At 34.3% G+C, this 14,073-nt stretch overlaps 1 protein-coding gene across 1 annotated transcript in view; it reads right to left on the reverse strand.

The window, feature by feature from the left end:
- The window catches only part of NLG-4 (neuroligin 4), a 309,809-nt gene extending 307,840 nt beyond the window's left edge, over positions 1–1,969 (reverse strand). Inside the window, exon 1 of the mRNA XM_029310718.2 lies at positions 993–1,969. The gene's annotated coding sequence lies outside the window, so the exon portion shown is untranslated. The remainder of the gene's footprint in view (positions 1–992) is intronic.
- Between the last annotated feature and the right edge of the window lie 12,104 nt (positions 1,970–14,073).

Genomic DNA, 14,073 nt, shown 5'->3' on the forward strand with positions numbered 1-14,073 from the left:
TATATATATATATATATATATATATGTATATATATATGTTCGCGGACACGGGGTATATTTTCCAGCGAATTTACAGCATTTGCATACTTTGGGAATATTTAAACGCGGAAACCCCCGCGGCGGGTTACCGTTGGAAAAACAGGAATTTCACTGTTGAGCGAAAACGCCCGCCATGTTTCCGCGCGATGTAGAAGATCGGAACGATGAGGTTCCGTTTAACTCTCGTCCCTTCCTCTTTATATTCTCACGCTCTTCGAATTCCGAATATATAGGAACGTCGAAATCTTTTCTCGTTAATTTTAATTCGCCAAACGTTTTGGTTATTCCGCAAATATGACCTACGTTTTTTCAATTAAATTTGGAAAAGGAAAACTATATATGTGCATAAGTTAACGATTTCGTTAACTTATGCACATGTACAGTTAACGAATATTTGCTCTATTATTTGGGTTATAAACTGTCTTCTTTATAAACTATTTATATGCATATTTATACTTTTATATTATAAAATGTTTATATTTATTATTTATATTTAATTTTAATCAGTATTATTTTCATAATAATGTCGATAAAAAATTATGTGTAGGCATAATATTTATACAAAATAAATATTTTTTTATTTATTTTGTTTTATTAGTATCTTTTATATTAGTGATTGCCATCACATCTTTTAATTTGAATGAATATTTGAATATACATAATTAACTTTCTAAATAAAATTTCAGTTTTCTTCAACCGTTAGTTGAAAATCACACATTAGCTTCTATAATATTACATTCAATTATTTCAATAAACTTTTAAAAGGGTAAATAAATTTGTAATTAAGAATCCTATAAAGTAGCGTGTTATTTGTCATTGCATGTATGTGTGCCCAACAAATGGATTTCTCATTTTACATATATATATATAGAGAAAGAGTACAGTTACGAAAGATATTTCTTATAATAATAGGATTAATATAAAGGATTTTATCGCTTTTTTATTCAACTCACCGTTCAAAGACAAAGGATTCCACTCGACGAAATCAAGAGACTTCACGCACTGAAAACTCGACACTTTTTTTCCAATAATCACTAAACGCACACACAAATGCATTAATTTCACTCTGTTCCAATGATTGAGAGACGATAGCCGAAAGTGTTGAGTTATAAATTAACACGCAAACTTTTTTTTGATTAACCTCCAAACTATACACTGCACAAATTTACGACGCGATGAATCTTCCTTATCCTAAAACATATTTTACCTTCCTCACAAGTTAATTTATTCCTCATTCACTATCAAGCATTTTAGAACGATCCGATATCGCCGATACATTAAAATTTGATTACTTTTCGTTAAGCGCACAACAGGTCCTTTCGCCAGAAACGCCCTTAGATTGTATTAAAATTTTCGTTGCTATTGTTTACCTCTTTCGATAGCAGTTTCGTGCTTCTTTTTAAGCAATTCAAATTCAATTATTTTATACGCTATACTCAGTTCACAATCTTTCAATATTTCAAGACCCTCGAGGCTTTCGAACAGTCCCCTCAATTTCCATGTCAATTCAAACGCACTAATCAAAGTCAGTCAATCCCTTCCTGGCCTATAGTTGACGTTTCCTTCAACACCACTGCACTACATCTCGGCAAACATCAACTCCGGACATTCGAACAACGCGATCGACGTGTTCCGGTCCGCGTTTACCGGAAGCGAGGAGCCCGAGGAGACGTTGCAACCCTCGCGGAACTGGTGGCGACGACGCGTCGTCGTCAGCGCGAACGATCCGGCTCGTTGATCGCATGGTGATCACACTACGGTGTCGTCGACGGGACCCGACGCCCGGATTACTCCGGCGTAGACACCTCGAGATAGAGAACGTTGCCGTTCCACCCCCCTGAGAACGGCAGAAGGGCGGCGCGCGGACGACAATGTTGAACCCGGCACTACTACGCGACGTGTGTAACGTCGCCGCGAGGCTCGCGAGACGGACTACGGTACCGGAATGGAAAGCTCCGCAAGCTCTCGCGCAACGCGACGCCAGAGCCTCCATTCTCGTCTGCCGAGCGCGCCACGGTCGATTCCACGGATTACACTTCGGGACAGGATGCTGCGAAACGCGCCAGCCAGGCAGAGTTCCTCCGTGGACCCGGCGAGCGCAGTTGCACTCTGCCCAGGCTCGCTTAAGCTTGCCTTTCATCATGATATACCGATCAATTCAATGTTCTATGGTAATAGTAAGTCTTCCAGAAGCTCGAGGAATTTTAAGCTTTTGAAAAAAAAAATTATTCTTCCATCAACAGCACTCTAAAAGATTCGAACATATGTCAGGATTTGTAGTCATTGTTCAATTCATGTGATGTAATCAATTTTTGGATCTTTATTTCCCATGTATGAAAAGAGATTCAACTGATGAAAAAACCCCTTAAGGGGGTTCTAAACGTTCTTGAGAAGTCTGTTGTTTTTGTCCTGTTTTATCGGCAAAATGTGAGGTTAGATAAACTATAAAGAATTTATAATTCTGTAATCAAGATATATGAGACTATACAGATTAATAAATCTTTTTCCTGTACAAATTAATATTAACAAAGGGCGAAGCGCTCTAATTTCAGGTAAAAAACAATCCGTATAGCCAATAAATAGATTTATAGTTTATCTAACCTCATATTTCGTCGATAAAACAGGAAAAAACAATAGACTTCTCAAGGATATGTTTAGAATCCCTTTAAAACAAAAGAATTTTAATTTGTTTTTAACATAAAATTGGTAGGTCCTGTTTTGTTTCTATATGTACTTTAATCATGCAAAAGCATCGATAATTCTGTTCAACTAATAAGAAGAAAAGAGTGTGCAAAAATGATGATTTATCGATAAAATAGGATCTTCTTAAATTGCTTCAAACTCCTACAACAAAAATTTCTGCATTGCGAGGAAACGTGACAAATTACTAGTTGATTGCTCCAGATTAAAAGCGATTTGCAGTGGAGGCGCTCCGGATCTCGCAAAATCGCCGGGTCATCAAGCGTAACCCGGCCTCGCAAGCTGGAATGTCTGGAAAGCTCGAACATCGTCGAAACGCGCCGCGCAGACTCGTGGGGACGCGGGAAGAAAGGGATAGCCGGCTATCGATTCAGTTTTGCCAACAGATGGACCCTTTTGCTGGTGACTTTAGGATCGTCTAGGGACTTGTCAAGGAACGCTTCGTATCGCTCCTAACACGCGACGCGGGAACCTTGTATAGATCGATGTCCACTTGAAGGTCCGCGTGAACCCAAACGCGCCGAATAAACTCGCGTCGCTCAAGCAAGAGAGCTCGGAGAGCTTTCGAGCTTTGCGCCCGAGAACCGCTAATTGGCGTTGCTCGATTGCATCCCCGTCTGGTATTCCACGCCGTCTTCCGGCCGAGATCTTGAGACTAATTAATCTCACGCGTGACTAGCTCGTTCGAGTGGGAAGGCCTTCGCCATTTGTCAAGATTTTTACTGGAAATGTGTCATTGTTTTAATTAAAATTATTGCTTTATCTAGAAAAAAAATTCTAATTTTATAAAATTATTATTAGTTAAAACTCTAATACATTTCTCTTATATTAGATTTTTTTATACATTAAGAAGAAATAATTTAGTCGTCCTGTAAATATTTTTTAGATTATTCAAAGAACCCAATTTTTGAATGGATGCTCTTCTTAAAGTCTATACAAAATAATTTCTTTATAATAAATTTTTTTCCTTGGAATTTGCTTTATCTCTCTTATTCTGTCCTTTCAGCTCGAAGTTTCGGACATCCTAAGAGAGGCAATATTTTAGTTGCATTAGACGAAACGAGGAACGAGTAAATGCTCAGTGGTGAAAAAACACTTTTGTGACACGTGGAGGTTCAGTTGCACCTGCACTGGACAATGTTGTTCACGACCATTGACACTGTAATTTTTTGATGTCTGCAATGTTGTGGTTGATGCGTTGACACGCTTGTGCACGACTCGATATTCGTAACTTGACACTTTGGTGAGTGCGAAAATTCAACAATATCGAAAAACGAGAGAACGCGAAAGATCGTGTAAATAATAAAGTTTCGGGGAATTTGAAATTTTAGATCATGAAATTTATGAAATGTTGAGAGAAACGTTAAATCAATATAAATATTTAAAGCAGATTAATTGATGATAAAACAAGACTTCCGCGATATAATAATAATTATATATAATCGAAAATCTGTTCAATAATTTTTTATCCCAATATAATATTTAATAATTAAATAATCTAATGATAAGATGAAATCCATCGCTTTTTTTAATCTTTCGTAAAAGTATAATAATTTTAATACTAGAGCGAGATTTTCAGGAAGCAAATGATAATTTTTTGTTACATATTGTCGAGAGCTGCATAAATATTTTGAAAAAATCTGGAAGGAATTATGAAATTTAACGCGGAGCAGAATTTTTTTGTCTTTGAAATTAGAATCTCTTCACGTTTACTCTTCGTTATATTCGACGTGCAAAATGCAAAATGATGTAATTTTCACGTACATGCGGGATGTAGAGAGTATATTCTCTCCTTACTGGATTTAACACTTATATTAATCATGCTCAAAGTGCTACACGTTCAGCGTAATTCAACGGACCGAAACGGAGTAAACGGAGCAAGCTGAGAATGATATACTCGTGCTCCGCTGGTCCTTTTTCAGGCCTCTATTGTGATCTCGCCGTAGTCCAAAATTCGGCGAGATATATCAGCGAGGATTCCATCCTGCTCTCCGGCAGCATGCGGGACTTTTTCAACGTACGTGGGATTCAGTGAAAAAGTTTCCCGCCGGGAACTACTAATTTCGTTAACGGCCGGAGAGTCCTCGGGTTCTTTTGCGCGTGAATGAAATTTATTCCACGATAAGATCCGCGAAAGACTTTTAGATACCGTGTCGCCTCTGCCCACGTTTCAGAGAGACTCGCTCGTATAATATAAATTAATTACCCATCCGATCTGCATTTTTCAAATTTTTAAATCGAAGGAAAAATAAAATTCGGAAAGAGCGAAGGAATGAAAAAAAAAAAAAAAAAAAAAATTAATTCCACAGAAATTATTTCGATTGTAATCTTTTCCAAGTTCCGACGTTGAAGAATTCGATTATCGCGAAACCGAGAGGACACTCGGAAGAGTCCGAAGGGATTTCAAAGGATTCAAGGATCTGGTGGGAAAAAAAGCCCTGAACTCTGAGGACCCAATCCATTTCGGACGCATTCAACCCGCTCTAATCCTCCCCGGAAGATGAATCGTCCTGCTGGGAGACAGGATGCAGACGTCGCTGATGTCGTCCAAGTGCACGAAAAGAAAACGCCTCGTGTCCTGTCTCGGACCTGCTCAAGCTCTTTGTCAAGCAGAGAAGAGCGGACGGCTCCTCTCACTCGGTTTCGGCCGCGAAAATGACGGAGGGAGAGACAAAATTGAATTCGCGGCGAAACGCGCGCCTTGAAGAGGTCGGTTAACCGGAAACCGTAGCCTCTCTCGGTCGATGCTCTTAATAAGAACATTCGCCAAGTGCCGCGAGAAACTCTCTCCGAAGCTCGCGTAATCGGATCGCAGTGAATAATGGGCGTCTGCGAAGCCTACTGTAAGCGATCCCTCAATAATATAAGGCGGTGTTCTCGGGTTTTGCAAAATGATATTAATAAGCTAAACTTCAAAAGATGTTCCGATCCAAAGTTCTCCGAAGACCGCAATCCTATTAATAGCATCTTAATTTGCGACTTACGAATTTATATATTTAACACTTTCATTAAGCCTTTCACAAAGCCTATTATCGTTAATTAATTTTTCAGCACTTTCATCTTCTCTTTATTCGATCTTTAATATAAGAGTCTTATAAAAAAGACGTTAGATCTTTTATTACAAAGATATATTTTATTTTTTAATTATTTATGTTACTTTTTATATTATTTGTATGTATGTAAAAATTAAAAAAAATTGTGAAGCTTTGTGACTAAAATATAAAATGGACTCTCCGAAACAGCTGATTTGGGGACTTATGTTGACTTTTTAACTTGTCTATAAGTAGCTGGATAAAATATCCAATCTTTTTTTTTTAATATCTCAATCTTTAATATAAGAGTCTTATAAAAAAGACGTTAGATCTTTTATTACGAAGATATATTTTATTTTTTAATTATTTATGTTACTTTTTATAATATTTGTATGTATGTAAAAATTTAAAAAAATTGTGAAGCTTTGTGACTAAAATATAAAATGGACTCTCCGAAACAGCTGATTTGGGGACTTATGTTGACTTTTTAGCTTGTCTATAAGTAGCTGGATACTTTAATATAAGAGTCTTATAAAAAAAAACGTTAGATCTTTTATTACGAAGATATATTTTATTTTTTAATTATTTATGTTACTTTTTATATTATTTGTATGTATGTAAAAATTAAAAAAAATTGTGAAGCTTTGTGACTAAAATATAAAATGGACTCTCCGAAACAGCTGATTTGGGGACTTATGTTGACTTTTTAGCTTGTCTATAAGTAGCTGGATAAAATATCCAATCTTTTTCTTTTAATATCTCAATCTTTAATATAAGAGTTTTATAAAAAAGACTGTTAGATCTTTTATTACGAAGATATATTTTATTTTTTAATTATTTATGTTACTTTTTATATTATTTATATGTATGTAAAAATTTAAAAAAATTGTGAAGCTTTGTGATTAAAATATAAAATGGACTCTCTGAAACAGCTGATTTGGAGACTTATGTTGACTTTTTAGCTTGTCTATAAGTAGCTGGATAAAATATCCAATCTTTTTTTTTTAATATCTCAATCTTTAATATAAGAGTCTTATAAAAAAGACGTTAGATCTTTTATTACGAAGATATATTTTATTTTTTAATTATTTATGTTACTTTTTATAATATTTGTATGTATGTAAAAATTTAAAAAAATTGTGAAGCTTTGTGACTAAAATATAAAATGGACTCTCCGAAACAGCTGATTTGGGGACTTATGTTGACTTTTTAGCTTGTCTATAAGTAGCTGGATAAAATATCCAATCTCTTTCTTTTAATATCTCTATATACATAAAATTATATGCATATTGATTGCGCATGCGTATATATCTGGAACGCACAGAATCTGTCACTCTCTTTTGAAGCATCAGAGAATGTCAGGTATATAGGGTGTGTCTAAATAAGTGCGAATAATTTTAGGAGATAATTCTTTGTCGCAAATTAAGGGGAGTTTTTTATATTAAGTATTTATTTATTTTCTCAAATTTCAGACGAATTAAAAAGATAAAAAGATAAACTTGATGAACATTTTTCTACTAATAAAAAGGATATTTATCAATATTTTTTTTTAATGTAAAAACTAAATTTTTACCTTCCTTAGAGAAGTGTAACTTCTCAGGGAGGGATATAAGGTTATTAGTCCAGTAAAATTAGACTTGAAAAGGGCAAAACTTCAAAAAAATTATATTTGTGGAGACCTTTATTTCGATGTTCTAATGAAATTCTGAAAAGTACCCTTAATTTCAGCCAGGGCGTTTTTTATGGGGGTAAAAGGAGATAAATTTTAGTTTTTTGCCATTATCTCGAAAACTATCAATTTTTCCAGAAAAATAGTTATTATCAAAATTGTAGCTCATAAAATTCTCTACAAAAATAGGTACAATACTTTTTTCCGTACAACTAATCGTTTTTGAGTAAAACGTGCGGTACAGTTGCAATGTCTATATTTCGTTATATAATCGTTGACTTAATTCGCTCTATATCTTCGAAACGGTTAATTTCACGAAAAAAGGTACAATGAGCTTTTTTGTAGGAAATTTTATGAGCTACAATTTTGATCATTATTTTTCTCGAAAAATTCGAGATAATGGAAAAAAACAAAAATTTACCCTCTATAAAAAAAAACACCCTGGCTGAAATTAAAGGTACTTTTCAGGATTTCATTAGAACATCGAAATAAAAGTCTTACCAAAAATTCAGCTTAATTATAATTTTGTTGTTAAAGTTAAAGTCTAATTTTACTGGACTACATCAGAAATTCCTCTTAATTTTCGACAAAGAATCGTCTAAAATTTCTCGCGCTTATTTAGGTACACCCTGTATATAGACGAAAATTGAGAATGCTAATGTACAATTTACACGTTGAGTAGCCCAGCAATCAACTTTATCGTCACGCGTCGCCATCAAGCATACTATAAAGGATCGTGTCGGGTAATTCTCAGCGACCGATGTCGAAAGATTTTCGCTCTAACGAGCCGCGAACGTAGAGGCAGAATCGCATTCTCGTGTCTCGCAACAACCGGCAATGCCGAATTGCATTCTTCTCTTGCGCTGCCTTTCCCACTTCTACCAAAGTGAAAATCGAGTGAAAAGAAGCGCAGACGAGAAGATTCGATTTACCTCACAGATGGAAATGAAGATCCACAAAGACTGGCCGATGCGAATCAGCGGGCGTTCAAAGAAAAGCTCGCAAGGGATGAGTTTATTTCAACTCGCTCTTTCTATAACATGTAAATATTATTTTATACCACATAAAAATTACGAGATAATTGTATTGGTTTACACAAACTAAAAGAATCGAGAAAAAGGAAGAAATCAAAAGACATCGCTTATGAATAGAATAATAAAAAAATTAGAAAAACTGGAGTTGTAAAAGAATTTAAGAATGAAAAGAATTTTAAATATTACATGAATTTTAAGTGTTGCAGTTATATTTTAAAAGAATCTTATAAATCCCGAGAATGTATTACAGATTTATTCATTAATGGATAAACAATTTTTATTTCGTGACTAATACCGGAAATTTAATTAAATTAAATATTGATCTCGTGTGTATAAGTTTTAATTATTTTAATAGAATTTGAGAATCTCCGATAATACAATATTGCGCAAATTTTTCATTTATTTATTAATAATTATATGTGTCTGAATTTTCTTTTGCGCCTAATGCAAAAAATTTGGCCGTCAAATGGTAAAAATTGATCTCTTGTAATGACATTATGGCCCACATGTATCATTTTATTGGATTTGGGTCGGCAGGCCGCAAGTTGCCATCGAGTGTCGCCACGACGACAGACAATTTTCAACTTCGATCGCCCCTGGCGTCTGTCGAACAGATACAGACATTAATGAAGTTAGCCTTCGCAACTTTCTTAATAAAGAATTATTGAGCCTGCGTTATAGTTAGTTACGTCGCCTTTTCAGCCGCTGTGTTATATTCGACGAAAGTTTCTTGACAAAAATTGTAAATGATATAATAATTTGTTAATAAGCACAGTGTTGCGCAAAGTATTTTAACTTTTGGATATTATAAAATGGAGTTCACTCACTCGTCACATTACACCCTTAGCATGGGTATCAAATTGGAAGCATCTATTTTTTATTAAAATATAATTGAAATATCTAAGATTTAGTAAAAAGGTTTATTTGAAAATTTAAGGAGAGAAATTAATTATATTTAATGCATTTTCAATGCGAAATATTCTCGAATATCGACGCGTTATATTTAAAGTGACTTTTCTCATTTATAAGATAAGAGAAGCTAAATAAATATATTTTACGAGAGAATAAGAGAAATTATATGCAAAATTATCGGATAAAAACCTTGATAAATATCAGATAGCTATCATTAGACGGCGCATTTCAGACAGTCGACGTCGACTTGGAATTGTTTTCTCATGGATCACAGCTATTCCGAGGAAAGATCAAGTTTCCATTTAATGATATTTTCTTTAAGTCTGTTTTTCATTTGTTCGATTCAAGAATTGTACCAGGATCCTTCTTTGGATCTTCAAATGTTGACCTTGGGGTCCCCGTCCAATCTTAAATCTTTTCGAAATCTAAAGTCTTTGAACTGCAGAATTTTTCAACAGTTTTTTTCATTTACTATTCTTTTCCTATTTGAAGTTTAAAGTCTTTGTGGAGTTTCCAAGTTTATTTTTCAATTGTTCTTTTTACATTGTAATAAATTTACTTCTAAAGCATATAAAATCGAAATCCTCGGCTTCAATCTCCAAACATCGCCAGCAAATCTCGTCAATGTAATCTTTCACAGCTGGCTGAGAGACATTTCTGGCGGCCTCCTCGATTATTGTCATTTTCACCGAGCGAACCATTGTCGTATATTTTCTTCGCGCGGATTGAACATGAAAGAAAGTAAAGGGATCGTTTACAGAGATACACGAGACATTCCTCTTCCAACCGCACGCCATGCAATTAATTAACATCGCGTGCGTACAACTAACGAATTGTGTTTGAAAAGAATACCATTGGGGCTATTAAAATAGCCTCCTGAGCTGAAACACTATTGGAATACATCGATAACAGGGTTGTGCTTAGATGATTTTTAAATTATCTAGATAAACATGAGATGAAATGTTATGTAAATTCATCTTATAAAAGAGTAAGATGATTTGGAATTTTTAAATATATCTAGGTAAAAGATAAAATTATATAACGAGTCATCTAGATAATTTCCAGATAATATTATTTTTAAAATTGTTTATGTAAACACAGTTATAAAAAAATGTAAATTATAAAACAGATATAAAAATATGTTCGTACTTTTAATTGTAAGTTTTTATCGCGAAAAGAATATCATTGGGACACATCGATAACAGGGTTGCGCTTAGATGATTTTTAAATTATCTAGATAAACATGAGATGAAATGTATGTAAATTTATCTTATAAAAGAGTAAGATAATTTGGAATTTTTAAATATATCTACGTAAAAGATAAAATTATATAACGAGTCATCTAGATAATTTCCAGATAATATTATTTTTAAAATTGTTTATGTAAACACAGTTATAAAAAAATATAAATTATAAAACAGATATAAAAATATGTTCGTACTTTTAATTGTAAGTTTTTATTGCGTACTGCTTAAGTATTTTTATGCACAATGACTCTAAAGCAAATTATCTGAACATTATTCTAAATAATTTAGTAAAGATAACATTTTTTTTTATGCAAGATGTAGATATAAATAATATATATTTTTATTATCTTTATAAAGATAAGATAACATCAAAATTTAATCTAGATGATTTAGATAACCTAACCTAACCTAACATTTTTTAATCCAAGATGCAGATATAAATAATATATATTTTTATTATCTTTATAAAAATAAGATAACGTCAAAATTTAATCTAGATGATCATATTGATCATTTATATAATTTTGCGTCACAATTGGTCTCTCATGTAACAATCATCCCCTATTAATGAAAGCCCTCTTTTTTGAAGATGCAGCTTAATTCCCAATTGTCCTAATATCCATATATCCTAATTAAGGTGAGAGGCGTCAGTTACTTAGGGATATATCTCCGTGTACTCATTTCGAAATCTAATTAATCTGACATCACGCTCAGTAGTTCTACCCCTCTCACAGGGTGGTACATACAGTACAATGTATTCTAACTGCCAAGTAGCTGGCATTGTCTGGGAAACAATGGCCGCCAGTGGAAATGGACGGGCCGACCTTGTCCCGCGGGCAGGCAGCCGGTGCAAATTTATTAATTGGTTCAGACGGGGAAGACGAAATTATGTATCTACGCATTCGGGCTGCACCTCCGAACACGTCGCTCAGGGCATAATAATGAGGTTGGCGCGCGGGTTCGTGCTTAATCGCTGATTATCGTGCGATAATTAGACGCGCATGCCGCAGATAATCATATGGAAATTATCCTCTCATCGGCGTCGGCGCAAACTTGTGCGTAATTGTTAACTACAAAAGGCTTAGATCGTCGGCATTTGTTACAACGCCGTTATCTAATTTATTGCTTAATCATTTTTATATAATTATCTTTTCAAGCATTATTATTTTCTTAATGTAGATTTTAATTAGATTTTTATCACGCAATTTTAATTAGACTTAATTTAATTTAATTTAATTTTGGTTTACTACAAAATTCATTATTTTTTTTTTCCTTTTGCTGGGTCGGAACATATTTTTTTAACTCAAAGCTAGAGATAATAATTAATTAAGTATTAAGAGTTAGCGTATAAAATAGTTGAAATACTTTTTTTTTAAACACTATGCTCTTGGTTTGTGATTAATTATCTCGTTTGCTGCATAAGTCAGCTTCTACGTATTGTTGATCTCTGAAAATTCGCTTTTATATAGAAAACGTAGAAAATAAAATTTTTTTAGATGCTATAGAGACTTCTGAATAAAAAAATAGATAGATAGATAGATAACTTATTGCTTAATCGTTTCTCCAATAATTATATTTAATCATTAGTTTCAAGCATAAAATTTTTAATTAAATTTTCTCGCGCGCTTATTTCATTCTGCTAGGTTAGAAGACAGATTTTAAACTCAAAGGAAGAATGAATTAAATATTAGAAACGTTTCTCTTTATGATTGACATATTTTGTCAAAAACATGCGAATTATTCCTTTTACTGAAGAAATGAGCTTCCATTGTTGATCTCCGGCAAAATCGTCTTTATATGAAAGACGTGCAAAATCAGAAATTTGTTGTTTAGACGTTAGGAAGATCTTTCCGGGCGGAGAGAGATTCTCTCGCTCTATTTCTCATTATAATTCTACAGAAATCTCAACTCGATTCCGGCGACGTGTCTGGAAGACGGCTTTTGTTCCCTCCGTTACTTCTGATAGTATATCATTCCGACAATGGGTCACGCGGTGTCACGCACCTGTCATGGCGACTGCAAGACGACGCGACGCGACGCGAAAGCGATGCGACGGAGGCTTCGTTGTGCGCGCTGGATGATTACTGGTTACACGCTGTCGCATAAGGCAGAGAGACAACACTGGCATCTAAACGCCAACTTAGAGGATGCATACTCCAGCTCCGCGGATATGACCGAGTTATCGCTGTCAGGGATTGCACGTGTCTCGCAATTCGCAAAACCGACGACAGCGCGAAATCCGAATAATTCGATCGAGAAAAGTTCCTGAAAATTGCGATTTTATTACACTTTATTACACACGTGCAAAGGAAATGAGTAGGCGAATTTTTTGAAATTTTTAATTGCGCTAAACGTTATATTCTAAATAAAATTATATAATAATATTAAAAAAAATTATATTAATGTATAATTATTTATATAATTATGTTAAAATTATGTAGAAACTTTTTGCTCGACTACTCGATTATATCTTGAAATGTATTCGAGATATTAAAAAATGGTGTGTACAAAAGTTTTATGAGAAAAACCATTTTTTAAGTGAAATTTTTTTTTTAATTCTTTGAAAGAATATTTTTTCAAAATTGGATTGATATGACTAAATAAAAATGTTATAACCGTGAAACTTTTGTGTGCAATTTTTTGATATCTTATTTTTTTAAATCCCGAATATTTTTCGAAGTATATAGAAAATAGCGAAAAGTTGTTTTTTATATATCAAATGGTTTCATATTTTAGAATTGTTTTTATATCGTAATTAAAAAGTTCTAAATTCATTCAAGTATTCCCTCTATACATGTGTCAAATTAGAATTTTCGATTAATTTAAAGTTCGAATTCTCCTTTTATATATTTTCCTCGTAATATTTCATAAACAAGAGATTCTATAAGAATTTGTATGAAAATTCGCGGAAATTCGCAAGTTTCAGCGACTGTCAAAACACTCTCTCCGTCATTTTTCCGCTCCTTCAACCATGATCGGAGCAAAGCTTTCGAAGGAGGATCGAGATGAACGAATCGCGTAGAACGAGATGAAATGAAAACACGAGAAAAGGAGGATAAAAGTGATGGCAGGCACGAGAGATAGAGACAGACTGATTGCGGGAGAGAGAGAGAGAGAGAGTTCGCGCGAAAATGGCATTTTCCTCTCCACGTGGCGACGCGAGAGACAACGGTTCGAGACGAAGGGAATCCCATTACTCCAGCGAACTCTGAAAATCAATTCGATTCCCCGCCGGTAATATAAGTGAGAATTCGCCAACCACTTTGTCCCGATTCGCCTCCTGCCGTTTCACGGCCGCCGCATCCAGGCGACTTATATAGAGAGCCTCGCTTCACTTAATAACAAAGTTTGCGGGACGCATGTAAAGTCGCGGGGATACATGGTGCGGCGTAAAGGGATGATAAATCACGGAGGAGGAACTTATTCTCTCATTCCCGGGC

The sequence above is a fragment of the Nylanderia fulva genome, unplaced genomic scaffold (genome assembly GCF_048542155.1).
Source record: "Nylanderia fulva isolate GAGA-0341 unplaced genomic scaffold, ASM4854215v1 Scaffold15, whole genome shotgun sequence".
Taxonomy (NCBI): Eukaryota; Metazoa; Arthropoda; class Insecta; order Hymenoptera; family Formicidae; genus Nylanderia; species Nylanderia fulva.